General features: G+C 47.1%; 1 protein-coding gene across 6 annotated transcripts in view; it reads left to right on the top strand.

The window, feature by feature from the left end:
- Positions 1-27,644, top strand: part of BRD3 (bromodomain containing 3) — a 67,659-nt gene that overhangs the window by 3,596 nt on the left and 36,419 nt on the right. The window contains exon 1 of one of the 6 annotated variants that reach the window (XM_039506062.1): positions 3,326-3,346. The exons of 3 other annotated variants lie outside the window; for them this stretch is intronic. The gene's annotated coding sequence lies outside the window, so the exon portion shown is untranslated. Of the gene's footprint in view, positions 1-3,325; positions 3,347-9,629; positions 9,754-10,601; positions 10,730-27,644 lie in introns of those variants that run through there. 2 more of the 6 variants (XM_039506055.1, XM_039506061.1) reach the window with 2 other exon arrangements.

Genomic DNA, 27,644 nt, shown 5'->3' with positions numbered 1-27,644 from the left:
CCCTCACAGTCTAAACTGGCAAGACAGACGAAGGGGTGGGAGAGGAAATAGAGAGAAAGCCACTTGCCCAAGGTCACGCAGCTGGTTCAAGCCTCAGCAGCAAATAAAATCCCAGTCTCCTGACTCCCAGCCCGGTGCCTTTCCCACTAGCCCGCAGCACAACACTGCCTCTCTTTTCACCCTCTCTGCTGCCTTCTCTTCTGCTCGCTTATATTCAGGACTGTGCTCACCCTGAAAACAACTGGAACTCTACCCAACAGCGGATATTTACTGCCCCTTAGTTCAATGTCCGCCTGCTTCTGTCTGGAACGGAACAGCATCAGGGATGCTTCTCTGTGCTTTTCAATGCAGCTAGATCAAAGCAAAGCAAATTCCTGCCCGTGGGCCTAATTGAGGGAGCTGCAGCAGAGTCATGCCTAAGTATCTCTTCTTTCTATCAGCATTCTTTTCTGTTCAGTCTTTCCCTCTGCTTCCCCCAGACATGTGTTTAACTGGCTAAATGATTTGTGGTTCTTGTCTTTGACTTTAAGGTGTCTGTAAGCCACCTTTGTTTTCCATGTTCTGAAGCCATTTGGGGGCTGCCATGATCTCTGATGTCAGAGCAGCGCTCCCTCGCCCCAGGCGCCCCTCACACCACTGCTTTCTACTGGACGGAATTAGAATTGCTAGGGCCGTGGGTCATAGGCCCTATATTGCTTACAACTAGTGGAGAGTATCCGTTAGCTCAAGTGATGAGGGCCTGCGCATTCAGAGTAGAAGGATCCGACTTCTATCCTTCCTCTGTCTTCACAACATCCCATGTGCTCAGTGTGTGCTGCACAGCGACAGCTACAATGTCCTAGATGGACATGGATTCATGGGCAGTGGGTATCAAAGGCCAGGGCAGGCTAAGCCTCCCCTAACCCAGGCCATGCCCCTGCCCATGTTCCACCCCGAAGCCTCACCTCCCTCCCTCCCTCTCCCCCCTGAAGCTGGTGGGGATTCAGCTCCAGTGGCAGCCTGGAGCTCAGGCCTAACTGTGCCCAGGGCCACCCTGGGTGGCTCAGGCCAGCGGTTCGGCCTAGAGGTTGGGCCAGCAGCTCGACCTGGCGGTTGGGCCAGTGCCTCAATCTGAGGGTCCGACCAGCGATTTGGCCTGGCGCCGGGGCCGGTCAGTGGCCTGGTGCTCGAGCCAGCTGACGCCGCTCCTGCATGAATTGGTTACAGTGTGGTCAGTTGGTGATACCTCCTTTGGCTCTCAGATAGTTCACATTCTTCCCACCGTCTCACTAGTCAGCATGGCAGTGCACCTGTTCTAGGGCGCATAGACAGCTTGGCAGTCAGAGTCCCTTGGGTGGAGGCTCCATTTTCCCTTTTCCATCTGGAGAACAAGGGCTTGGCAGTGAATGCTGTGGAAGGATAAAGGCCATGCAGGCGCTGACAGACATTAGCATGCACTCAATGGTGTATTTTTTGGGGGGTAGCATTATCCAGTGGTTAGAGCAAGGGGAACAGACTGTGGTCCCTTCACCTCACTGTGCCCCAGCTTCTCCGGCACTGAAAGGGGGTGATAATATTTACCCACCCTCAGGAGGATGTTCGGATGATTATTGAAGTGCTCTGAAATCCTCAGATGAAAGGCAATATAGTAGTGCAAACTATAATTATTCCTTTCCAAACCCCGAACCTGATGTGTCACCCTTACTCAGGAAAGTAACCCTTACTTCGCTGAGTAGTCCCCCTGACTCCAGCAGGAGCGTTCATGTGAGTAAGGACTACTCAGGGCTGCAATAATAAGCATCTATACCCTGACTCCAATACCACTGCTCCCTGCCTATGAATTCCTACTCCAATTACTTCTCTGACTCACCTACAACGTAGTATTTAACTGGCCACTATTCTCTCCCCCCTCCCCCCCGCCATACTCAGCTTTTGCTGAATATGTTCCCCATTAGCACTGTACCATTAAATCCTGGACCAAGCTTGCTGCCCTTTGTGTACCTGGATGCATGAGGTCCCCCGAGGCCCATGGCTGCTGGCGGATGACAAAGTGGCAGGACTGTGACTGCCAGCCTTGAGCTTTGCAGAGCTGGAGGAGTCACCGCTGCAGACTCTCCTGTGCTTAGCTCGGTGTGGGTATATAGGGAAAGGGAGTGAAACTTCACAATGCCACTCTGAGATAGAGGAGTGTAATTCTGCCTATTTTCTTGATGGGGAAAACAAAGCACAGAAAGGCAAATAAACTTGCTAAAGGTTTCACAGCAGGTCAGTAGCTAGGGCAAAATAAAACCCAGGTGTCCTGGCTCCCAGTCCAGTGCTCTAACCTCTAGGAAACACTGCCTCTCCTGATTATAAAAATCAGACAGGACCCAATCCTGCCAGGTTCCAAGGCCCAGCTCCTCAAAGGCATTTGGGCACCTGACTCCCATGGTTCCTGGGGCTTAACAGCAATGGTCTCTGAGAACCATTTTTGCACTGATGACATTAAATGGGATTTTCTGCAGATTTAGTTGAATTGGTGCAAAAACCAGAGTGCGGCCCAGCCCTGGGAAGGGCACCCATTTTGCATGGACAGACAGATTCCCCTTTCCAATGCCAGCCAGCCATCCATCATGGTGTGTGTGTGTGTGTGTGTTAAGCAGCCTGGTGGTAAGGGGTTAAACGCAACAGTGCAGTGTGGCGGAGTAAATAAACTGCAGGTGTGTGGTTAACGAGGTACTAATTGAGTAACTGGGGGTGTGACTAAAAGGGACCACAGAGGCTAATCAGAGGGCTTTTGTTGAAGGCAGAATGGCTGAAGTCCTGAGCTCCCTGAATGAAAACAAAAAGCTGTTGAATGTTTTGTTTCTTTTTGCCTCCCTCTTGTACAACATGGAAAAACTGGAGCTCTGGCTCCCAAGAGTGGGCAGATTTTTAGGGTCTTGTCTATATTAGAAAATTGCACTGAATTAACTGAATTGGCTTAGAAACTAGTTTAATTGGAGGGTTGCACCTCCCTTCAGAAACCCTCTGATTGTGGGTTAAGAGTGCCTTATAGGGCGGTAGGGGATTTCCCTAGGCCTAGATCCTCAAAAGTATTTAGGTGCCCAACTCCCCTTGATTTGAGTTAGCTGCCTCTATACCTGTGGGGATCTAGACTTTCCTGACATAAGCCAAATGGCTCCAAGGCGCTCTTCTACCAAACCAGAGCGTCCACACGCAAGGATTGTGCCCAATTAATAAAACTAGTTTAAACAATAAAACTAAAACAATTTAGTATGATTTTCTTGTGTAGACAAGACTTTACGGTATTCCTAGCAAGGTTTGCTTTTTTCCACCCTGAGTGGATGCAACTAGGCTCATCAGACACAAGAGAACAAGAGTGGAGGTAGGTGAGCGATTGCCTAGTATGACGCTTCAGGATAAAAGCTGATAGGCCTTCGGGCCCGGCAGGTAGTATCCCCCTATATAGCATTGCACGCTTGGCTAGATGCAGGGGAATGTTGTTATTCTGGGATTAATTCTGTCCTGAGTTACACCTGGTACTCATTAGTGAGCATGCACTAGGTACAGCTGAAGACTGGTTGCTTTTTAGATTAATATAGCACTCTGCAGCATCAAGATGCTGCTCAAGCAATCATTAAATAATTAGTATAACATTTCTGTAGGGTTGGTAGATCAGTCAGTGCTCTTGGCCCCTTTTATAAATGGAAATGCCAAGAGGTTAGATGGCTTGCCAAGGACACACAGCAAGTCACTGGCGGGGTTAGAATACAGAAATCCCAGGCTCCGAATGCCATGCACTCCCCATTAAGCCCGTGTGGCACCCACGCTGCCCAGGGAGGGGTTTCATGTCGTTGTATTTGTAAGACTTCTCTGTGGTGCTCATCGCTATGTTATCCGGGTAGCTCACAACATTCATGAATTTATTCCCTCAACACTCCTGTGAGGCGGGTAGCCATTGTGGGGGGGAGAAGGGGGGCAGGAGCACCATAGTAGTTGAAACTCATTTAAAAGGTTGAAACTAATTTAAGTGAGGATTTTTCTAAGTGCTCTAAAATCCACATGCTTGCCTGGCTTGTTTTAAAAATTGCTGGGCCTCATGGAGGTCCAAGATAGGGCTAGATGCCCAACTGCGGTCACTTGAGTAAGGGCTTCCTGACATACAGCTCCTTCCCCTAGAAAAATCATGTGATGTGAAAATTGTCTGGCTCTTGCATGCTTCTTTGCACATCCCCATGGCACAAATTGTGGCTCTGAGCCTCCTCACCTGACGTCACCTGTTCAGTTCCGATCTCAGCTAGTGTCTCGCCCCCCACTGCCCCTTTGGAGAAGCAATATTTAAAGGGGATTCAGGGTAGAAGTTGGATCCACAATGTGGCATGAGACAATGAAAGACATTTTTGCACATGCAGCAGGACTTGGGGCTTTGTTGAAAGCCACAGTATTTTCAGACAGCCTGTTGTTGGAGTATGTGGGTAGTTCTAGGTGACATGGGGAGACCATAGTGTAGGTTAGTTTACCACCTTTTTTACCACTAGACTCCATATTCCCCAAAGGAGAAGTGGGTAAACTCCATTTCCCCATGTTTCCCTTCAACTACACTATTGCAGTTGAGGACTGTGGTCAAGGGGGTTTTAGGTAAGGTCCCACCCAAGAAGGAGCTGATCTTAATAATCAAAGAAATCCACAGCATAGAAGATTGTTTTGAAAACTGGTCTACCCCAATGGGCTGGAGGAAAGTTTGTGATACCAATTTTGAATCTTTTGATCAAAAGGTTCCCAAAATACAGCCCCCTATATTGTTAATTTAAAAAATGCTCTAAAATCCAGGTGCATAAAGAAAATCTTGAACACTGGTGAGACACAACAAGGGTAGGGGAGCACTTCTTGGTGCAAATTTAGTCATTTCTTCAAGAGATTTGTCACATACAGCCCCTTCCCCGCCTCTTAGAGGGAGCTGATTTTAACACCCCAATTGCTCTAAGATCCAGGTGCATAAATGAGATTGTCTTGAAAACTGATATTTCACAACAGGGTCTCTGGGGTAGACTTTAGGACAGAGGGAGAACAACACCCATTGAGATGAATGGGTCAGTTCACACCTCTCGGAGCTATTGTGCTCATCTCTAAGGCTATGATTTAGTCAGGGAGGTCGCGTCAGTACCACATGTCGGTGACTTCTTCGGCCTCAGCTGGGTCTGGCCGTGGGGGCTGCAGCCAGGGCCGTGCGCCCGCCCCCATCGCAGCTTCTGCAGGGGGATGAAACCAGAGCCATGTGCCCCTGCTCCGCAGTTTGTATGGTTATTTTTAGTAAAAGTCACGGACAGGTCACGGGCTCTGTGAATTTTTGTTTGTTGCCCATGACCTGTCCGTGACTTTTATGAAAAATAACCGTGACAAAATCTTCGCCTTCCTCATCTCTAAGGGGCGTTCAGACTCTTCTGCGAACTTTGCATTGAGATGAGTGGGGTGCTGGGTTCAGACAGTGCAATTGACGGAACATGCTGGCCTATGCTACAAAGGGAGTTTTGTAGCAGTCCAGTGGCCTACAGAAGTGCTCTCCAGGGCAGGGGTAAATGCAGGGGATGGGCCAGAGGAAATCCTTAAGACCAGGGCCAATAGCTGGTGACATCTGGCAACTCTGGAGTGATTTGTGCAGCGTGGTTGAATATCAGCCAGGAGGACCTAGCTGATGTTCACTAAGCCTGTACTAAATGTGGTTTTTGCCTTTGTGAGGACACAGTCTGATGCTTTCTTCTACAGTACCCATCTGCCGTGTCCCCACAATGGTCTATCATATGGAAGGGTAGAGTGCTACGGTGTTGCTCGGGGATGGGATGGGTCATCACTCAGAGGACAGCTTGCAGGCTGGGGCTGGTGCATACTTTGACTCAATTTGCTGCTTTCCAAAGGTTTAAGCAGAGGTGCACTCGGTGTTCTGGAAAGGTGCGAGGTTCTGCCAGTCAACCTCAGTTCTGCGTTATCCAAGTTTTTGAGCAATTTATTATCTCCACTCACGGAGAATAACACCACCACCTAGCTCTTATATAGCACTTTTCATCCGTAGCTCTCAAAGACTTTTAAAAAGGAAGTCAGGATCGTTATCCCCAGTTTACATATGGGGAAACCGAGGCACAGAACAGTTAAAGTGATTTGTCCATGGTCACACAAGAAGGCTGTGGCAGAGCAGGGAGCAGAACCCAGTTCTCCTTCATTGCTGTCTAGTGCCTTAACCATAAGACCTTCCTTATTCTGGAGCAGATTCTGATCATTGCTGGAGGTAGCCTGTCATACCATATCTACAGGGATGTAACCCCATGCTCCAGGTATCCCTAAATTTCTGACTGTCAGAAACTGGGACAGGGGGTGGATCACTTGATAATTGCCCAGTTCTGTTCATTTCCTCTGAAGCATCTGGCATTGACTGCTGTCGGAAGAGAGGATACTGGGCTAGATGGGCCATTGGTCTGACCCAGTATGGCCGTTCTTATGTACCTTACAGACCAAGGATAGCAAAATCTGTGATCCTACTGTGCATTGTCAGTGAGATACTTATGATTCTCTACTAGAGTCATAGCTTCATAGATACTTGGAAGTGAAGTTTGAATTGTGTGTATGATTTTTTTTTCAAACAGAGTGTTTAAGGCCTTCATCCCACAAAATGCTCCATGCAAGCAGGCATATGAGCAGAGCCCCATGGGAGTCAATATGATTCCATGTGAGTGCAGGGGCCCATCTGCACAGGACAGCTCACAGGATCAGAGCCTCATTGCTGTCACTAGTCCACATGGTATTAAGAGCTTCAGGCTGAGATCTATCCATGCTGCTTGTTCTCTCCTCTAGCTGGAGGAGGTTACTTTAGCTGAGCCTATTTCGTTATTGCAATCAATCAGACCTTTCAATGGGACTGTTGTTCTGAGGTGAAGCAGGGGGCTGAAGCCTTGCTCGCTGCAACACCAACAGTGCCGCGGAGGCGTGGCAGAAATGACTGTGGCTGTTAGCTCTATTTCCCTATTTATTTTATTTTTCTAACCCACGATGCCGTTGGTCTGTGTGACCCAGGATCCTGAATTTGATTCTCAGCATATTGCACTTGGTGTTGCCAACTTGCATGGTTTGATTGCGAGTCTTGAGTTATTCAGTGCTTTCCTTTAAGTTCCAGCTCTGGGAGTCATGTGATTATATGAAAATAAGTTTCTAGCCCTCATAATTGTGGAGAAAAGCTGGAAAACAAGAATTTTAAAGGCAATGACACCAAAGGAAAATAAAACAAACCCAAATGTTATTTTGAAGCCAATATCATAACTTTTTTGGAGGAGTGAACTAATGATTTTTGAATGCTCAGGGTTGGCAATGCTGATTACAAGTCTGCTTTTCAAAAGTGTTGAGAAGTGCAAGTTCCATTGAATCCAATGGGAATTACAGAGCTCAGCACCTCTGAAGATCAGGCCTTCCATGTATTATTGCCAGTTGCTTTATTGCCTCTTATTGAGGCATAAAACGTAAGTCTTCCTCATTGTAGACTCTAACTGATTGAGTAATTTTTAATAACTGGATAACTGGTTGTGGGTAGTATTTACAAGAGAAGGAAGGTTGAGTATATGTAGAACAATTTTGCAAACTTCAGCTCAACCACTGCAAGTACTTTTTTATCATATGGCCAAGTAGAAAATCTTTATTGTCGTTATCAATCAGCATAGTACAAACGTTAATATTTGTGCTTAAGACAGTAAATTGTACAAGACACATAAATTCAGAGGGCCAAATTGTTAAATTTGTGACAATTATTCTAGCATAGCAATTGCAATTATTTTTTCCTTGTGCTACTTGGATGTTTTATTTGAGTGCAGATGAGAGTTTTGTCTCCTATATTTTTCATAATTGCCATATTGGATTAGATTAGTGGTGCATGTTTTCCTGTGTCCTGTCTCTGACTGTAGTCAGGCTAAGATGCTTCAAAGGAAGGTATAGACATCCTCCTGTCCCATATGGACTATTAAGCCCAGATCCTGTAACCAGATCCATTAGCAAGACCTCTCCAGTAGTGTGGAGTCCCATTGATTTCAACGGGACTCCACAAGGTCTGAGCTAGTAGATTTGGTTGCAGGATCGGGACCTAAGAGGGGAACGTTCATGGTAGTTACAGGTGTGTTTCCCAGATTAACAGGAATAAATGTGGGTTTGGTTGTACAAGCAGATGCAGCCTCAAATACTGTGGTGGCAGTGTTTTCTAAGAAATCTTCGAAAATGAGGTCCAGTGGTTCACACTGTCAATGTGTTTCTGATTACTAAATCCATGGCAAGATGGAAATTTGGAAAGGACTAAAAGCACATTTTGCCAGGGGGAGGAGCATATACAACACTTTTTGTTTTGTTTCATTTTCGGATAACTGCAAAACTCTCTAAATGGAATGTTCCTGACTATTCCTTTCCCCACTCCCACAAGAAAACAAAATCATAATTGTGATGAGAACAGGCGTGAGAAATTTGAGTCCCGTAGGTCACATTTTTCAGAAACGTATCCTCTGAAAACAAGGCCTTACAATGAAAGTGCCTCCAACTACGGTTATAATAAACCAACTTATTAATTGGCATCTGTGCCTGGCTGTTTATATAACGAGCAGCATGGAAGCCTCTACTGGCATATGCATCCAGAGAGAAATCCCTTAACTACTTATTTTTTATACTGACATTCAAATGTTTCCCCGGATTCATTTGTTTTCCAATTGCTATATTTTATTTTGTACTGAAGGAATTGAATCATATTTTTGGTTATAATAAATGTGTTGGGTTTTTTATTCTTTTTACCAATGTCTGCATTTGTTGATCCAAATGCATATATTCTGTTGCTCTTTTTGTTACAACTTCATTGTGCTTCCAAGAATGTTCAGATCTGATGCTCTTCAGAGTGTGTTTTTAATATCTACACTTTATTTTTTTATGATTTGCATTTGTTGGATTATTGCATCATTTTTGATTTTGGTTTGCAATGGTTGATGCATGATTATGAAATGCATCAACCACTGCAAAACTGTAACATGATTTGCACTTGGATGCATTTCATGCCATGCTATTATGGCTTGCATTGGTTGCATTCTGTTTTTATTGTGACTTGTATTGCTTGTTGCATAATAACTGTGAGTTCGCTCTAGCCAATGCAAACCATAAAAAAAAAAGTATAAAAATACATCTCATATGACCTTGGTATACAACTGCACGCATGTTTCCAGGAGATAAAAACGCATTACAGGGCTCTGAAAGAATCTGCACATTTCCAGTTGCACTTTTAAGGGCTCTTGTCGTTGTACCTTTAGAGACTGAGAGGAGCAAAGCCAGTCGGAGAGGGGAAGCCTGGATCTTCACCCAGCAATGTCTGCCCTTAGGGAGACCCCCAGCCAACAGATCTTTACAGATTTTTGCCACAAGCCCCCCACAAACCAATCCAGATCTTGCCTCTCCTGGGGAAGGAGCATGTTTAAATGTCATACACACCCGCTGACCTGGGAATAACCCCCTACTGTTTCTCTCTTCTGCCCACTGGTCCAACGGAGGAAGAGTGGGGGGGAGAGACAGAATGGAGGAGCGCGGGGGATGCTGGGACTTGTAGTCCTCAGGACTACCGCTGTCCTTTCCCGTGCTTGGTGCAAAAACTGCCTTCCCCACATGGCTTTGCGCCTGGGCGCATGAGCTCTCCATAGCTTTAGCGCATCTATTATGCTGCCTTGCTGAGGATAAAAAGAAGAGCAACTGGAGGGACTATAAGGCAAACGTTGCTGGAGCTGCCGGGGCAAAGTAATCTATTTAATCTTACCCTTTATTCGTTCGATGCTTTGTTTTGCATTGCTAGCAGCGGGCCATGTTTTCTGGAGGAGGGGGAGTGGGGGGGAGGGGGTGAATGCAAAACCCACTTGGGAAAGGCTAATGCGCTTTTTTTTTTTTTTGCAAGCCCTTTAACGCTCCCCTTGGTTCTGCAGCCTTTGTGCGTTGCAACAATGTAACAAAGCCAGCTGGAGATCGGATACCGTGTGGCTGCTGATTTCTCTCTCTCTCTTTATATTCTTCTTCCCCTTCCTCTCACCCGGCGCCCAAAGCAGCCCCATAAGGAGCTCTGGGGGGGGGGGGGATGTCTGCAACTGAGACCCTGCCTCTCGCATTGCATCCCCCTCTCTGCCGATCCACCCCCCCACGCCCCATCCCCCCAAAAGGCACAGGCTGGAGTTTGTGCGGCGCTGGGAGGTCGCAGTCCATCTTCCTTACGGAAGGGATTTTTTCCTCTCTCTCTCTCTCTCCTTCTGCCCGCCATCTTTTGAAGGGGAAAATTAGGGGCGAGGAAAAAGGAGGGCTTCAGGCTTCATGTAAAATAGTCATAATAATTAATAAAAGAGCCAAAGACCCGTTCGTAGCTGAGGCCACGCAGTTGGGTTTACAGCTCCGCCAGTCCCCTGCAAGCAAATGGCCAGTCAGTTACCAGCCTCTAGTCAATTTCACAGGAGCACAAAGTATCCTCCCCCCCAGTCCTCTTTGCTGAGCTCTGAGTTGCAAGAAGCCGGAGAGAAGGAGTTGGGGCCGTGGAAGTGTTTTCAAGGCGTGGACTTGGTCTCTGCTGTCTGGTTTTTGTGCACCGGGCTCGAAGGTGCCCGGGTTGTGTGTCTGGCCAAGAAAGGGCAGCAAACTGCGAAGTGTGTCCCTGGGAGAAAAGCTGCTAATGTTGAGTGATCACTTGAGTTGCTCACAGCCATTTCCCCGCCCTGGTTCACTACCGTGCAAGGTAGGAGAGGGTCTGAAGCAGGTTGCCTCGATACTAGTATAAAATGCATGTAAACATAGGGGTTGGGGTTTGAACCAAACTGCTGCAAATAAATTAAAACAAAGGGTTAGTTGCCTAAAGTGACATCTCTTAAGATGTAAATCTGGGTGCAAAAAGAAACCTGGGCTACAAATAATGTTTTGTGTGAAATCCAAATAAAAGAGCAGTCACTGTGCTAGGAACAGTGCCTCAGATGGAGGGGTAGAGAGGAGTTAAACATTTAAAGCTCTAACGTCAGCCTTTGCCATTTATCCTCTCTGTTTACTAGTTGCCCCAGCTTGGAAAATGGAGCTAGCCTACTGTTTCCAGTCTAGTCAGTTTCACTTTCAGGCTTTCACACTATGCTGCAATGTTTGGGTTACAAACATCACAGTGGGAGTGTTTCAGCCTAAAGGAGAAGTCCTACAGAATATAAATCCGGAGTCAATTTAACAAGGTTCTTTAGGAAATGTAACATCCCCATAGAAAGTACCCGTGATAGGGCAGAGAATGATCTCCTTTCCATAGGGTTTCTTTTAATCATCCTGTAACAGGTCTGCCACATGGATATGTTTTTCCATGGATAGCTATAGGAATGAAAGCAAAAAAACCAAACCCAACCTTTTAGTTTAGAAGAGAAATAACACTCTCATTAAGGCTGTGAAAGCTCTCTCTCTCCTTTTAAATACAAGCCTTAAAATTCCAGTTTAAGCCACTCTGCATTATTAAATAGTAGTTAGGGGAAAGCACAATTAGCAAAGCACACCTGGTGTCCCCTGCTGGGGAAGAGCTGTTTTTGACAAGCTAGTTAGTATTTGTAAGGCACACAGAGTTATGTGAGTCATGCTAAGGGGCTGTCTCCAAATTAAACTGGAAATTAAGATCAAAGGCTCACCCTGTAATGTGTCAAGGTGTTCGATAGGACTTGGGTCACCTACCATATGTGCTGTAATATTCGGGTTCATTGGGGAAGGGGGAGGGGGTTAAAAGTGCAGAATAAATTGTTTCTTTCAAGAACAAAAGGTGAGATCAATAACTGACACATAACTACAGTTTTGTATTGCTTTTATCAAAGTAATACTTTGAAAAAAGGTGAATACGCTGCATGTGTTAAGTGCTCTCCTAATGTGAAGACCATAGAACCAGGAGACCAGGACTGCTCCAAACGACCTCTAATATATTTTGTTAGCTTAGAATTTTAGGGAGGTTCAAATTATACACGAGTAAGGCTTTGCTGAATAGCAAGACTTCCAGCCCAGATGCCTTGTTTTTATAAAAGGGTTTAATTCACAATCTCTTGTGTGTGACTAGAATAAGCCCCAAGATCGTATTTCTCTTTTCCTTGCCTCAGTCAATTTAAAATACGCAAGCACGTATTTGGTGCTTTCAGACCATGCTTAATAAATGAAGTGGGCATGTGTGTAACAGTTGTACTCAATATCCAGTGTAAGCCTGACCACAATTCTCTGTGCTATGCTGTATATACAGTATTCGATGCATAGACAGTCACTGTTCATACCAAAGACCTTATTAGAAATGATGGTTATACTTGCAGGTTAAAATTTTCAAAGATGCTTAAATGATTTAGGAGTCTAAATCTTATTATCAAAAGTGACTTGGGCACTTAGGGGGCTAAAGCCCACTGACTTCCAGTAGGATGTAGCCTCCTAAGTCTTTTGAAATGGGACTTAGGTGACTTAGAAATTTTTGCCTGCAGTCACTTTTTAAAACATCAGCCCAGACATTTAACATTTATTCTTTTTCTTTTAATGTGCTGAGAGTTTAGTTTCTATTGTAGGCGACAGTGTTCTTTCACATTTTATTTTTAAGTGAAGCTGGTTTTGTGAGAGAGTGTCTGAAAATGAAACCCATTTGAAACCACAGTTATGCATTCCTGCACCGCTAAAACTTAACGGGTGGATTGACATAAACCAAAATTTATGCAAAGATCCGTTTCTCCTGGGCTAGAGATTTTGTATTACGCAGCGGCATCCCAGAATTATGTTTCCAACATAAGTCTTGTCCCGTAAAACTAGGGGACAATAACGGAGTTTCTTATAAACTTAAACCATGACCCCAGATCCTGTGATTTAGTCTGTCTGAGCAGAGCCCCCTGGCCTGCACAGACCCATTGACTCCAATGTGATTTGCATGTGTTGAGAGGTTAGGATTGCACTTACATGTGCATCTTTAATATATGCACATGTGAAATGATATAGCTTAACATTTGTGGTGTTCAGAGCTTTTAAAAATGCACCTGTACAATAAGGGCTTGGCCCGACACCCATTGCAGTCTGTCGCCAGGTCTACACAACAACGTTTTGCTGGCGTAACTATGTCAGTTAAGAGTGTACAAAAAATCATAACCCTAACCGGCATAGCCATGTCAATATATTCAGTTTATACTGGCAAAAGATCTAAGCTGCGTCTCCATTAGGGAGGATAGCTACACCAGCAAAGCCTTTGTAATATAGACTAGGCCTTAGAATCTCACTCGAGAATCTGTAAGCCAGCCCCCTTACCCCTGTTTGCGCCCCACCCCCACCCATGCAGCTGGGGCCGGGAGCAGTGCTGTGTCTCCGGGAGGGGGGAACCGGGACAGCAGCAAGGGGGCAAAGGCTGGGGATGGGCACGGGGCCAGTAGCAGAGCCCCAGCCGTGAGGCTAGCATCTGGGAGCGGGGGTCCAGGTATGGGGCCGTGGGCACGGGGCCAGTGGCCAGGGAGCGGGGCCAGTGCCCCAAGAGCAGAGCCCTGGGCGCGGGACCGAGAGTGGGGCCCCGGACACACGGCCAGTGCCTGGGGAGCGGGGCCGCTGGCCGGACCCAAGCCGCTGGCCCTGTGCAAAACCTGGGGGTGTTCAGTACCCCTAGTTCCCATGCCTGTAAGTCTAACCCCTCTTCTCAGCAACAGCCGAGTGATGTAAAGAGGGCTCACGTTTCAAAGACTTAGGCCTGGTCTAGACTTAAAAATTAGATTGACCTAGAGCCATGTTGCTCAGGGCTGCGAAAAATTTCGTATCCTGAGCGCTGTAGTTAGGTCGACCTAACACCCAGTGTAGACACAGATAGGTCAGTGGAATAGTCTTCCATCAACCTAGCTACTGCCTCTTGGAGAGGTGGATTAACTACCTCAACAGAAAACTCCCTCCCGTCCATATAGGAAGTGTTTACACTACGATAGTATGGTGGCACAGCTGCTGTGCTGTGTCTGTGCCACTGAAGTGTAGACTTACCCCGTTACTTTTACAAAATATATCACTCTCCATCTACTTTGGTATACAATTACTATCCATTCGGACTAATCTACACTTGTTTAAATAAATGAACAAAGAACATTTTGCAGTTCAGCATCCTTGATTGTTCTTTAATACCACTTATTCTCCTCTTCGCTTATTTGCAAAATTCATTAATCCACAGTGGTCTCCCAGTCATTTGCATGAGCCCTATGTTTTGTTTTGTTTTTAAAAGTACCAGTACTGCATTCGTCTGCAGGAATAGCCCAGAGCACCCTTGTAAACAGCGGAGTTGTGGGAATTAGCAAGGTGCGCCTTACCCGTTGTCTGGCACCGTGTTCAGTGGGCTGATGGTTCGCACCCTCAGGAAGTTTGCAGATGACACTAAGCCGGGGGGAGAGGTAGATATGCTGGAGCAATGGTGAGCAACCAGTGGCCAACAGGCCGCATGCATCCCGTCAGGATAATCTGCTGGCGGGCTGCTAGACCATTTGTTTACATTTGCATGGCTGCCCGCAGTTCCCAGTGGCCACGGTTCGCCGTTCCTCGCCAATGGGAGCTGCGGGATGTGGCAGCCAGGCCTGCGCTATGTCTCGCAGCTCCCACTGGCCGAGATCGGCGAACCGCAGCTACTGGGAGCTGCGGGCGGCCATGCAAATGTAAACAAATGGTTTGGCGGATTACCCTGATGGGCCGCAGGTTCCCACCATTGTGCTGAAGCGTAGGGATAGGGTCCAGAGTGACCTAAACAAATTGGAGGATGAAATCTGATGAGGTTCAACAAGAAAAAGTGCAGAGTCCTGCACTTAGGATGGAAGAATCCCATGCAGGCTGGTGACCAACTGGCTAAGCAGCAGTTCTGTAGAAAAGGACCTGGGGATTACAGTGGACGAGAAGCTGGATATGAGTCAACAGTGTGCCCTCATTGCCAAGAAGGCTAGCGGCAGATTGGGCTACATTAGTAGGAGCATTGCCAGCAGATCAAGGGAAGTGATTATTCCCTTATATTTGGCACTGGTGAGGCCACATCTGGAGTACTGCATCCAGTTTTGGGCCCCCCACTACAGAAACGATGTGGGCAAATTGAAGAGAGTCCAGTGGAGGACAATGAAAATGATCAGGGGGCTGGGGCACATGACTTACGAGGAGAGGCTGAGGGAACTGGGCTTGTTTAGTCTACAGAAGAGAAGAATGAGGGGAGATTTGATAGCTGCCTTCAACTACCTGAAGGGGATGGTTCCAAAGAGGATGGAGCTCGGCTGTTCTCAGTGGTGGCAGATGACAAGACAAGGAGCAATGGTCTCAAGTTGCAGTGAGGGAGATCTAGGTTGGATATTAGGAAAAACTATTTCTCTAGGAGGGAGCTGAAGCACTGGAATGGGTTACTTTGGGAGGTGGTGGAGTCTCCTTCCTTAGAGGTTTTTAAGGTCTGGCTTGACAGAGCCCTGGCTGGGATGATTTAGTTGGGGTTGGCCCTGCTTTGAGCAGGGGGTTGGACTAGATGACCTCCTGAGGTCACTTCGAACCCTAATCTTCTATGATTCTGTGATTCTCCAAAATGTCCCCTCTCAGTCTGTTAGTTTCTGTTGCATCTTACTGTGGTTTCAGCTTTATGTAAATCATTATTTCTTCATGGAGGTGGAACATTTGTTAGAAATACTCCTTGTGTGGTTTTATACATTGCCTGCCACTAGACCCTATTTTAGAAGGCAAGGATTTAAAAACAAAAATGCTCCTGGATAGTGGTGTGGAAGTTTGTAATAACAAGCTGCTATCATTACTTTTTAGTAGAGTCTCATAATTGATAGGGCACAAACTGAAGAAACACTTGTTTCTATTTTGGGTGCCCTTGCTTACCTTGCCAGGACTGGTTCTCTCTTCTTAGCTCCTTGTTTTGCTCAGTCAGACAAGCAGGCACCGTAGCCCTTCATTGAGTGTCAGCCACATGAGTAGCCTCCGTAAAAATACTTACTTGTTTGTCCTTTCCCACCTCCCAGTCCCATCATTCTGGTTGCAACTCAACTGTCTCCTCCCCCTCATCAATACAATGGGCCTAGAAAGTACTATTTGGTATGAAATTTCAAGGAGTTGGGAGATGGCTCAGAACCAGAGTACCTGATCCAAACACTCCTGAACTTCTGAACTTCCTCAAAGTTCAGGTCCAACCTGCATGGCTTGGGCCCATTTCTGGTTGCCATGGCACCTTGAGAATGTTCCACCAGGTGTGTTTCTTGAGCACCCCTGTCCTGTTCTGTGTGCCCTACTAAAAGGCCAGATGGTGGCATCCCCAGTCGGGTTGTGAGCACTAACTCCCATGAGTACGTTACAAGTCAGTGTTTACCTATTTAACGGTGTGAGTAAGACGTCCACAGTACAGCCACAGTTTTAACAAATGAGCTTTAGGGCTTCAGGACATCTCTACACAGCACTGTCCACACACACACTATGCACTGATATGACTAACACACTATCGACAGGAGAACGTTGCACTGGTATCACTTGCACCCTGTATAGTTAGTTAAACCAGTGCAAAAGCCTGTGTGGAAGCGCTCCTTTCAATATAAAGCCTGGTCTACCTGCAGTTTCTGCACTGATATTACTATTTTGGTTAGGGGGTGTGTGATTTTTTTCACTAAGGGTATGTCTACACTACCCGTCAGATCGGCGGGTAGTGATTGATCTATCGGGGATTGATGTATCGTGTCTCATCTAGACGTGATACATTGATCCCCGAACGCACTCCCCGTCCACTTCGGAACTCCACCAGGGCGAGAGGTGGAAGCGGAGTCGACGGGGGAGTGGTGGCCGTCGATCCCGCGCCGCGAGGACACAAAGTAAGTCAATCTAAGTCGATCTAAGATACACAACTTCAGCTACAAGACGTATCTTAGATCGATTCCCCCTCCCTCCCCCCAGTGTAGACCAGGCCTTATACTGGCACCACCCCTAGTGTAGATGCGTCCCTATACTGGTATGGTTTATTCCCCTTCCTGTGTGGGAATAAGCTATACTGGAATAAGCACTTTTATATGACTATATCTGTGTCTCCACTAGGGGGATTGTATTGTTTTAATCAGTGGTTCCCAAACTTTAACAACCTGTGAACCCCTTTCACTAAAATGTCAAGTCTCGCAAGCCCCCTCCTAAAAATGAATATTTCCAGGGATTTTCTCCTTTATCTGAGTATAAATTAGAAAAGCAGTGATCTTGGGAATATAAAATTTGTTTTTATGACACACTATTTATTATTAATTATTACTTATCATACAGTATTTTTATTACATTATGAAAACGGCAACATTCTTCCAAGATCTCACTTTCGTAGCTTGTATCACTTTGAATAAACCTGTTATAAGACAAGGCTCCTATGTTTCATCAAGGAGTATCAGATGTGAAACAGCAGGAAGGTATTTAAGAAACCAACTCAAAAGAGTTCCCTCCTACACAAGCATTCAGGTCTTGAGCAGTCCAGGCAAACAACGCACGTTACAACAAAGTTTAAACTTGTTCTTCATAATAATTTAAAAAACAAGACTAGCTGCCTATTTAATTTTAAAAACAGCAAAAAATATCCACCTCCCTTTCCATTTCTTATAAGGAGTCTTGAAGTTTAAATCTCCTCAGCGTGATAGATATGCTTGCTTTGATCTGCTTAGTGCTTGGAAGTCCAGGGGCTGCGGGCTGCTGGCCCCGGGCTGCCCGGGGTCCCTAGGGACAGCTCTGGCTTCCATTAGGGATTTTTTTCCCGAGAACCCCCTGTAACATTTTGCGAACCCTCAGGGGTTCACAAACCCCAGTTTGGGAACCACTTGTTTTAATCATACTTGTATACCTAAAACCAGGGGTGGGCAAACTTTTTGGCCTGAGGGTCACAGCGGGAAATAGAAATTGTATGGAGGGCCATGAATGCTCACAAAATTGGGGTTGGGGTGTGTGGGGGGGTGCGGGCTCCGGGGTGGGGCTGAGGATGAGGAATTTGGGCTGTAGGTGGATGCTCTGGGCTGTGACCAAGGGGTTCGGAGGGCAGGAGGGGGATCAGGGCTGGGGTAGGAGGTTGGGGTGTGGGGAGAGGCTCAGGAGTGCGGCCCCCGACCCAGCGCCCCGGCTGGAGCAGGGCCAAGCCGTATGGTGCGGCTCAGGGGCCGGCTTAAAACGGCTCTGGCCTGTGGGCTATAGTTTGCCCGCCCCTTCCAAAAACAGTATCACTTTTGTGTGTAGGCAAGGCCTAAAAATGGCTGCTTATGGTTTAATTAAACTTGTTCCTGACTGACTTAAGCTAAACCAAAACCAGCCACTCTTAAACCGAAATAAGTGTGTCCACACACAACCTTTTGCGCCTGTTCAATTACACTGGTTTAAATTCACACCTTTAAATTATAACGGTGCCATTTTCTTGTGAAGGACAAGACCTTTACATTGGTTTAGAAGCAGATTTAGTTAAATTGATGCAACCCAGTTCTATGGATGCTCTTAAACTGATTTAAGAGTGCCTCATATTTATTTACCAAGGCTTTGTCTGCAGGGAAAGGTTGCCCCAGCATAATTTACAGTGTGAATTTGAACCGATATTTAAATTGGTGCAAACCCTTGTATAGAAGTTGTTATTCGGTTTAAGGTCTTGTCTACACACACAAGTGGTACTGCTATAACTATGCTGGCATAATTAAAGCAGTGCAACACCCGTAGGCTATGTCTACACTACAGACTTCAGCCTGCCTAGCTGTGTCACTCAGGCCCGTGAAGAGGTATGAACCTTGACCACTGTAACTGCAGCAGCAAGGGCTGTTAGGGCTGACGCAGTTACATTGGCAAAACTGCCCTTTTATCAGTATAATTTATTTTGGTTGGGGGGCAGAGGTGAAATAAGTTATACTGGTAAAAGTGCAGCTTTGTCTGTGTAGCTGCATCCACACTCGGAGTGCTTGGCCAGTATAGTATATTGCAGCGGTTCTCAAACTGTGGGTCAGGACCATAAAGTGGGTCACTGCCCTGTTTTAATGGGGTCTCCAGGGCTGGTGGAGTGTCTATAGTGACTGCTGCTGTAGTGGTTTAAGTGTGTAGACCAGGGATGGCCAACCCATGGCTCCGGAGCCCATGCAGCTTTTCAGAAGTTAATATGCGGCTCCTTGCATAGGCACCGACTCCGGGGCTGGAGCTGCAGGCACCAACTTTCCAATGTACCAGGGGGTGCTCACTGCTCAACCTCCTGCTCTGGCCCAGGCCCTGCCCCCACTCCACCCCTTCCCCCGAGCCTGCCATGCCCTTGCTTTTCCCCCATCCCCCACCAGAGCCTCCTGCGCACCGCGTAACAGCCGATCGTGGCAGGTGGGAGGCGTGGGGAGGGAGCGGGAGGCACTGATCGGTGAGGCTGCCGGGCAGGAGGTGCTGCAGGTTGGAGTGGGGGGAGCTGATGGGGGGGCTGCTGACGTATTACTGTGGCTCTTTGGCAATGTACATTGGTAAATTCTGGCTCCTTCTCAGGCTCAGGTTGGCCGCCCCTGGTGTAGACATACCCTAAAATTGTTGTTTTTTTTTAAAAAAATTATGTAGCTTAATCCTGGTCCACATTTATTAGTTTTGCCAGCATAGTGTGGTGAGTTAGGGGTGTGGATTTGCCATCATAGCTATTCTGGCAAAAGATCTGTTGTAGACTCAGCGATATGGGCAAAAATTCTTTTTTGCTGTTATAGGTTATATCGTTCAGGGAACTGGTATAAGCTATTCCGGCAAATCTTTTAAGTGGAGATAAGACCTTAGTTGATTCCTTACTGATTTAAGGCACTTTTAAGCCCGTGGAAGAGTGTCCACATGAAGGGTTTGTGCCAATTAAAATGAATTAGTTTCTAAACCAATTTCGTTAAATCAGTACAACTGCTGTTGATGAAGTCTAAGGCTTTGTCTATGCTGGCACTTTCATCACTAAAACTTTTGTCGCTCAGGGGTGTGAAAAAACACGCCCCCCCCCTCCCCGAACGACAAAAGTTTTAACAATGAAAAGTGTCGGTGTGGCCAGCGCTTCATTGGTGGGAGCGGTGCTCCCGGCGATGAAGCTACCGCCCCTGGTTTTATTTTGTTGCTGGGAGAACTCTCTCCTGGCGATCAACAGCGGCCACACAGTGCACCTGCGGCTGTGGCAGCACAGCCACGCCGTAGCAACGTGCGCAGTGTAGATGTAACCTACGTCGTCTTTGCTTTTAAAATATATTTCAGTACACGTATTTATTGGGAGGTATCCATCATGAAAACTGAAATACTAGTTCACTGATTCTGACAAAGTACCTCTTGTGATGCAGCCTCCTTACTTATTTCACTTGTCGATTTACTCACTAATTTTGCTAAGTTCGTCGCCTGTGTTGGGTTTCCCTATCATCAGTGTGAATTAGTAAGTGCCTGTGCTTTCCAGCCCGGGTTTTCAAAGGAGTTTAAGGGCATTAGAAACCCAACTATTGTAATGAGAATTGGGTGCGTCGTTCACTTGGCCCCATCTGAAAACCCTCGCCTTAATTAAGTTAAAAAGCAAACAATCATCGTCATTAATATTTTTGCCTTACAGCAAACCCGTTCTGTTTTGTGATCTGAGACTTTATTTCGTTCTATTTTTGGAGCAAGAGAAGCAATTGCTGGCACAAAGAATGTGTTGGAGGGAAATCTTGGTGATGGGAGTTGCTTTCTGTTGAATCAACACAGTAGTTATGTTGTGTCTTATGAAATGCTTCTGAGCAAGGCGGCATGTAGTTCTGTCTCTGCGTTTGGAACTTTGTCTTAATTATCAGTGTTCGTATTGAGCTGAACCTTGGGATGAGGTCCTGTTCAGGGCCATGTGTCTGGCTCTCCTGAAGGCATTAGGAATTCTTATGTGTAACCAGACAATACAAATCAGTATTATCCAGAATTACGCGTTTTGTATATCAGATGTATATGGGGACGATGATCTTCTGACTAGCCAGTAAAATATAGGACCCCTTTTTTTTTTTGCATTGCTTCTGTATGTACTGTGCTGCCTAACATGCCTTTTGGAACTACTGTGCCTTTAAAAAAAATAATTAAGAAGGGATATGTTGTTGCATATACTGTATCTTCTTAAAAACGAATCCGGATGGAAGTTGAATGTGGTTGTGTCTACAAGCACAATCTGGAAGTACTTCAAACCTTCCCTAATTGATACCTGTTTATAGGGACCTACACTGGTTTCGTATTTATTGTTTAAAAGCCCTTTCACAGATTGCCTCAGTATTGTGGGAAGAACTATCAAGCGAATGGTGATCTGAGCTTCTGCAATTTCTTCAGATGTCAAGTAACGGTCCTGTTTCTAAAATGAACCATACAGCATCATCTAGATTCTTATATGGCTCCTAGTACTGCAGTATTTGACACCTCACAAACATTCATGATTTTCGCCGTGTGTGATGGGAAGTACTGTCATGCCCATTTTACAGAAGGGAAATGGAGGCACAGAGACACTGATTTGCCCAAGGTCACGTGGTGTGTCACGGCCAGCAGCACCAGGAATCACCCCCGGTCTCTGCATTCCAGACCAGTGCTTTCACTGCTTAGCTCTCTTTTTCTGTAGCTCTTTGCAGTGGTAGTGCTGCTTGGAGTTGTTCCGTAAAGGGTTTTCTTTTTCTTTTTCAAAAAGCTTTCTGTCCAGCAACTTTTCTCTTTGGAAGTGGGAGGGTGGGAAAGGAAACAATTACGACAAATGCTGCTAGCTGTAGCGGAAAGACTGTACATAATTTCCTAACATAAAATCCGACTGAATCAAGGCGAGCGTGTGGTTCTCTTTCTAAACGTGCATTGGGCACAATACTCAGATTGAAAAGCCGAAGAACTGGCTGCTTTTTCTGCGCTTTTACATTTTAGTTTAACAGTGCAGATCACATCCTTTAAAAGGAAAAAAAAACCCTGCTACGGTGGAAACATACGATAATCCCACTAGGAGTTCTGAACCCTGTGTTCTGCTTTCTGGATGTACACAAATGCTCCTATTATGTGTGTGTCATCTGGGCTTTGTACTAATGCCACCGTCTTTTTTATTTAAAGCAGAAATCTAGTTTTCTTGCCTGAACTTGGAAAGTCTGTTTCCAGGAGATCGCTGCCGGAGGATGAATGTTTAATAATGTTCATTATTGGTATTGCATAGAATGGCCGAGGCAGTTTCCAGATGGAAAGGAAGGTAGAGTCCAGGCCTTTAGAGATCCTGCTTTAAAGAGTGATCATTTAGGAATGGGACAACCTATGGGACATGGTGTGGTCTAATGGCTAGGGCAGGGGTGGCCAACCTCAGCCAAGAAGGAGCCAGAATTTACCAATGTACATTGCCAAAGAGCCACAGTAATACGTCAGCAGCCCCCCGCCCCCACCAGCTCCCCCCCGCTCCCAGCGCCTCCCGCCCACCGGCAGCTCCGCCGATCAGCGCCTTCCCCTTCCCCCCCACCCCATCAGCTTTTTCGTGGTGTGCAGGAGGCTGGGGGGGGGGGTAGAGGGGGAGGAGCGAGGGCACGGCAGGCTCAGGGAGGGGGTGAGAAGGGGTGGAGTGGGGGCAGGGCCTATGGCAGAGCCAGGGGTTGAGCACCTCCTGCACATTGGAAAGTTGGCGCCTGTAGCTCCAGCCCCGGATTCGGTGCCTATACAAGGAGCCGCATATTAACTTCTGAAGAGCCGCATGTGGCTCCGGAGCCATAGGTTGGCCACCCCTGGGCTAGGCGCACTGGGTTGGAAATCAGGAGCCCTAGGTGCTAGTCCTGGTTCTGCTAGTGACCTTGCACAAGTTTTCCTTCAGGTTCTTGAGGGCAGGGACTCTAGCTCAGCGTGTGTATGGTGCTCTGATGTTGGCTGGAGTCTCTAGGGTTTCCTGTAACGCTAATAATAAGCAGAGGTGTCAAGGTGGTACATGGCCAGGTCTTGGCAAAGGTTAGTTTTAGATGTTTTACCTCTTAGTATGAGTCAGCTGGATTCCCTGAAGACAGCAGAGGTGGGGCTTTGGGAGGGATTTGAAAACGGGGAGGTAGGAGGCCTTGCCGATGGGCTCAGAGATGGCATTCCACGGGCGTGGAAGAACATTTAGCGTGAAGCTGTCAAACGGCGTGCGAAGCTGGCATCGCGGGTGCGGCTGATGGCAGGGGAAGGAGATGGGAAATGTGATGCACTGAAATTAGCCTGGACTCTCCTTCTATATCCCTACACCTGGAGTTTCACTGTCTGCTCGTTTGTCAGGGAAATTATTAAAGAATGGACCTGCCATCCCATATTATTATTTATTATTTGTCTTGCCATAGCACTGAGGTGCCCAGTCATGGACCAGGGTCCCGTAGTGCCAGGTGCTGTACGGACACAGAACAAAAAGATGGGGTGTGTCCCCAAAGCACTTACAGGCTGAATAACAAAAGAGTACCTCTGGTGCTGCCACTCCTGCGTGGGGAAAAAAATTTCAAAAAGTGTGTGTGTGTGTATGTGTGTGCATTTTAAACTAGAATCTTCACATTGTTACCCCTTCTTCTGATACCAGTCTCCCTTTCCAGCACCTGTTTGCCAATTGGTAGCATGTGTCGGGCCTAGCTATCCAGCAGAGCAGAAATCAGCTGCAGCTTTATTTGCACATGTACTCCAGTCTTGAAATGAAATGGTCAAACAGCGTGCAGGGCAATCCCTTCTTTCAGGACTCTCAGCCCAGTGCCGATACTCGGTTCCCAGGGAGCAACTCTTCCTCAGGAACTGACTCCAGTAAGGCGTCCCAGACAGAGAGCAAATTCTTCTGCTGCTCATTTAGCTCCTTGTTTCCTGAAGCCTCTTCATTAAAACCGTGCGGAACCCCAAAACTAGCAGCAACACAGCATGTCTTTCCAAGAGTCAAAACGGGCTCACGGTGGGTGACAGCACCACCTGGGGACGCGTCGCCTGGCCTAACAAAATGTTTGGAGATTATTTCTGTTGTTCCCAGTATGACGGCTTTAAAAGCCGTAGGTCTCCGTGCAGGAAGTTCTTTCCAAAGGTGCATGGCACACGTCTGAATGCTTGCAAGAACGGGATATAAGAAACTGAGCTCTGGAGGGCGGTGGTAAGGCATATCACAACATTAATACACCACCAGGAATAAATGCTTTAGTCCATATTTATCTGGTAGACCCTCCGTTCATTAGAGGTGGCCAAAAAACTGTTCTAAACGCTGCCAACACGTACGCAGTCACAATTTCCAGTACTGACTAGTAACCTTGAGTGCCTGTTTGAGGCATCCTTACAAGGCCTGCTTTTTTTCAGCGCGCGCTGAGCATGTGTCCTCTGCAAACCAGACCTCTGGTCGGTGTCTCAAATCGGGTGTCCAAAAATGAAGTTCCTGGAAATTGCCGGTTGCTTTTGAAAATCTTGGCCATCTGTATTTACCTAAGGGACCCCCTGGCTTCTTCGGAGGAAACACCTGCTCATATAATCTCCAGCGAGAGACCAATGGGGCAAAATCCTTCAAAATAATCAAGCGAGTATAAAACACCCAAGTCGAAAGCCAAGTAACTGATTTAATCTCCATGCGCTCTTTTCTTTCCTCTCTCATGCAGAGGTGAGCTAAGGGCAGAATTGTGACCATAACTCGGAATCTCAGACTTTAGCTGGAGTTATTCTGATTAACAAATAAATCCGTGGCATTTGGAGTTAATGATCTGGGAAACAATGACAACAACGGAGGCCAATGGGGACTTTCCGATCATGGGAATCTGCAGTGTAACAAAGGCATCCTAAAGCAAAATCCCAGTTTCCTGTCATGATGCCAGCTGCAAGGATTCTCCACTTTCCCTTCCAAGTTTTAAGGGGTGACTTAAGGTTTGTGTCGCATTATCTGGTAAGTGCTGACTTCAAGCGACTGGCCATCTCCAAGTCTTGTTTGCGAATTGTACACCCCTAGCATTTGCAGCACAGCTCCCTACTCCCATGTGTCACAAGCTCCCAAAGGCTGTTTAAAGGGCTCCGGCAGGGCAGGAGGCGGGGAAGGATTTCTGTAAGTCACTTTTTTATTTTCTCTGGAGCCCCTAAGGGAGGGGCTGTCGGATACACAATCTCCAGCCCTGACTGAGCTCCTCATAGTGGGAGACCCATTGAAGTAATTGGGGCTCCTGATTGAAGCAGGGTCCTATTTCCCGACACCCTCTCCCCCCCCACCCCCCAAAAAAAGATTTATGTTCTCATTTCTGGGTGGGTTGGGACTCTTCCTGTTTCTCAGCTCTGTCAAAGTAACCGTGCAGACTGCTGCAGTAAGAAAGAGTTGGTGGGCTCAGACGTGAATAGAAAGCACCTCCCCTTTTAGTTTGCAATAAGGACGAGCTTTAAGAAAACCCACCCTCCCTTGCTCCACACAGAGCAGCAGTGGACTGAGCAGTCTGTTCAGTGTTCCACGTTGCCAAAGGAGGTGGCAGAACCGTTAGCCAAAGCAGCAGGCTTACTGGCACGGGGCTTTATAGCCTATTCTCAGACAGGCTCCCCCAGTCCGTGGGCTCCATCAGTGGGGTGAGATGTTATCCTCGGGATGGAGGGAATTATTAACCTGATTTCTCCAGGCCAACTGTCGCTCCAGCGACTGGCCCATGCATGCCACGCAAAGCTAAAAAAGAAAAGAAAAATCCTCCAAGCCCGGCTGTGTGTCTGATGACTAGGCTGGCTGGGTGAGGAGCCAAAACCCGCAGCCGTGCCAGATTCCGCGGTGGGGAAGGCTGCAGCGCATTTAAGCGGAACAGTCTGTGACTCAGTGGAAGCAGAGATTTCTCGTCCACTTTGGGCTCAGGTTTTGTTTCGGATGTTTTGTTAAAACTGGGAGCAATCTCCTACAATGGACAGAGCAGCGCGGGGCCCTTCCGTTTAGTGATGGAGGGGTCAGATTTAAAGTGGCAGTGTCAGTAATTGCAGATAGGCAGCCAAAAACTGCAAGAGCCATTTTTATACTTCCTCAGAATTACAGAGCTGGGGACTATACAGGGGAAAAGAGATGATTTAAAATGGAAAAATATTGCTCAAGGGCTAATACGAGTCTCAGTTTAGGCCCTGATCAGCAAGGCACTTACACACACATGCACAAAGTTAAACACATGCTTAAGTCTGTCTCTATGCAGTAAATCATGTAAGTACATGCTAAGCTCGCTCTTAGATGGTAAGCTCTTTTGGGGCAGCGGCCGCCGTTCTGTTCAGTGTCTGTGCAGCATTTAGCACAGCGGTCCATGACTGAGGCTCCTGCATGCTACTGCTGTACAAATAACTGATGGTTGATGTCAACGAGACTTAAGCATGTGCTCAATTGCTCTGCTGAATTGGGGCTTTACAATCTGAGCCACGTGCCACGTAATTTCACTCTGTAAGCTCTTTGGAGTTCTGTGTTTGCACCGTGCCTAGCACAATGGGATCCTGGCCCACACCTAGGGCTGTAGCCACTACGGTAATACAAAGAGTAAATAATAATACAGGTTTTGCGGCAAACCTCTGCCTGGGTTAAAAATTTCGCCCCGTGTGCATCAACATACACTGCAGTCAAAGCTGAGGCCTAGAGCTGGGTGTTTTACTTCTGCCAGTGGCCATGCAACAATATGGACCTGCTCCATTGCTTTTGGCACGTGATGCTCATCGGGGAAACATCAGGAGGTTTGCCGGACACGTTCTGGTCTCTCAGGGCCTGTGCGCACTACCACTTATGTCGTTATAATTGATGTCGCTCAGGGGTGTGAATAAGCCACGCCCCCGAAGCACCGACCTACCCGCGAGTGGGGACATCGCTCTGTCGGCGAGAGAGCTTCTCGTGGAGGTGGAGTTATGCCAAAGGGAAGGGGGACCCCTAATCGCGCTCACCCCCTTTGCTGCTCTCGTGAAACCCGCCTCCACACACTCTTTGCCTGTTGTTGTTAGGATTTAGCACTTCTATTCCAGTAGCACCCAGAGGCCTCAGCCAAGATCAGGGCCCCCCTGGGCTGGGTGTTGTGCATGCATCTAATAAATGACCAGACTTCGCCCCATACTAAAGACAGCAAACAAGCTAAGCTTCCCCTGCCTTTGTCTTCATGCCAGCTCCCATGCTGCCCCCTCTGGAATCCTCGCCTCATCCCTGCCTGCCAGCTGCTAACCCTCCCTGATCCAAATTCCTCAAAGCTGCTACCCCACCGCTTGCTTGTCATTTAAAGATGGGGGCAAGAGAAGTAAAAAAGAGAGGAAAAGCTAAATCAAAGCAACCCCTGTGGCAAACAAACAGGAAGCTATTCAGGCGAGGGTTCAAGGAAGGGGCATTGAAGGAGAGCACAACTCCCCCTCCTCTCCTCAAAGCACGGGAAGGGCTTCTCCCCTTTCTGGCGTGGGAGAGTGAGAACAGGAGGGACATCCCCTCCACCTTGTGTCTCCTAAGAATTCCTGCTCCTATTTCAATCTGGTTTAAACCCGGTGCGTGACTGAACTTTCCTCTAGGCATCCTGGTGTGTTTCACAGGGCAGAGACGATGTCTTCTGTATACTGTCTTCCAAGCGTAATTAAGTCTCATGAACCTTGCAAATTGTGACATCTGGCATTACCCTGTCTGCCCTTAGCTTGTGAGCTCCTCAGAGCAGGGACCATCCTTAAGCATTTGGAAAGTGCCTAGAACATAGTGGGTGCTACTGTACATGGAAAATAACTCTGTCCAGTCTCCCTGGACGGCAGGCAATAGGACT

The sequence above is a fragment of the Mauremys reevesii genome, linkage group 19 (genome assembly GCF_016161935.1).
Source record: "Mauremys reevesii isolate NIE-2019 linkage group 19, ASM1616193v1, whole genome shotgun sequence".
NCBI classification, from domain to species: domain Eukaryota; kingdom Metazoa; phylum Chordata; order Testudines; family Geoemydidae; genus Mauremys; species Mauremys reevesii.
This window is presented reverse-complemented; position numbering and strand designations above follow the sequence as displayed.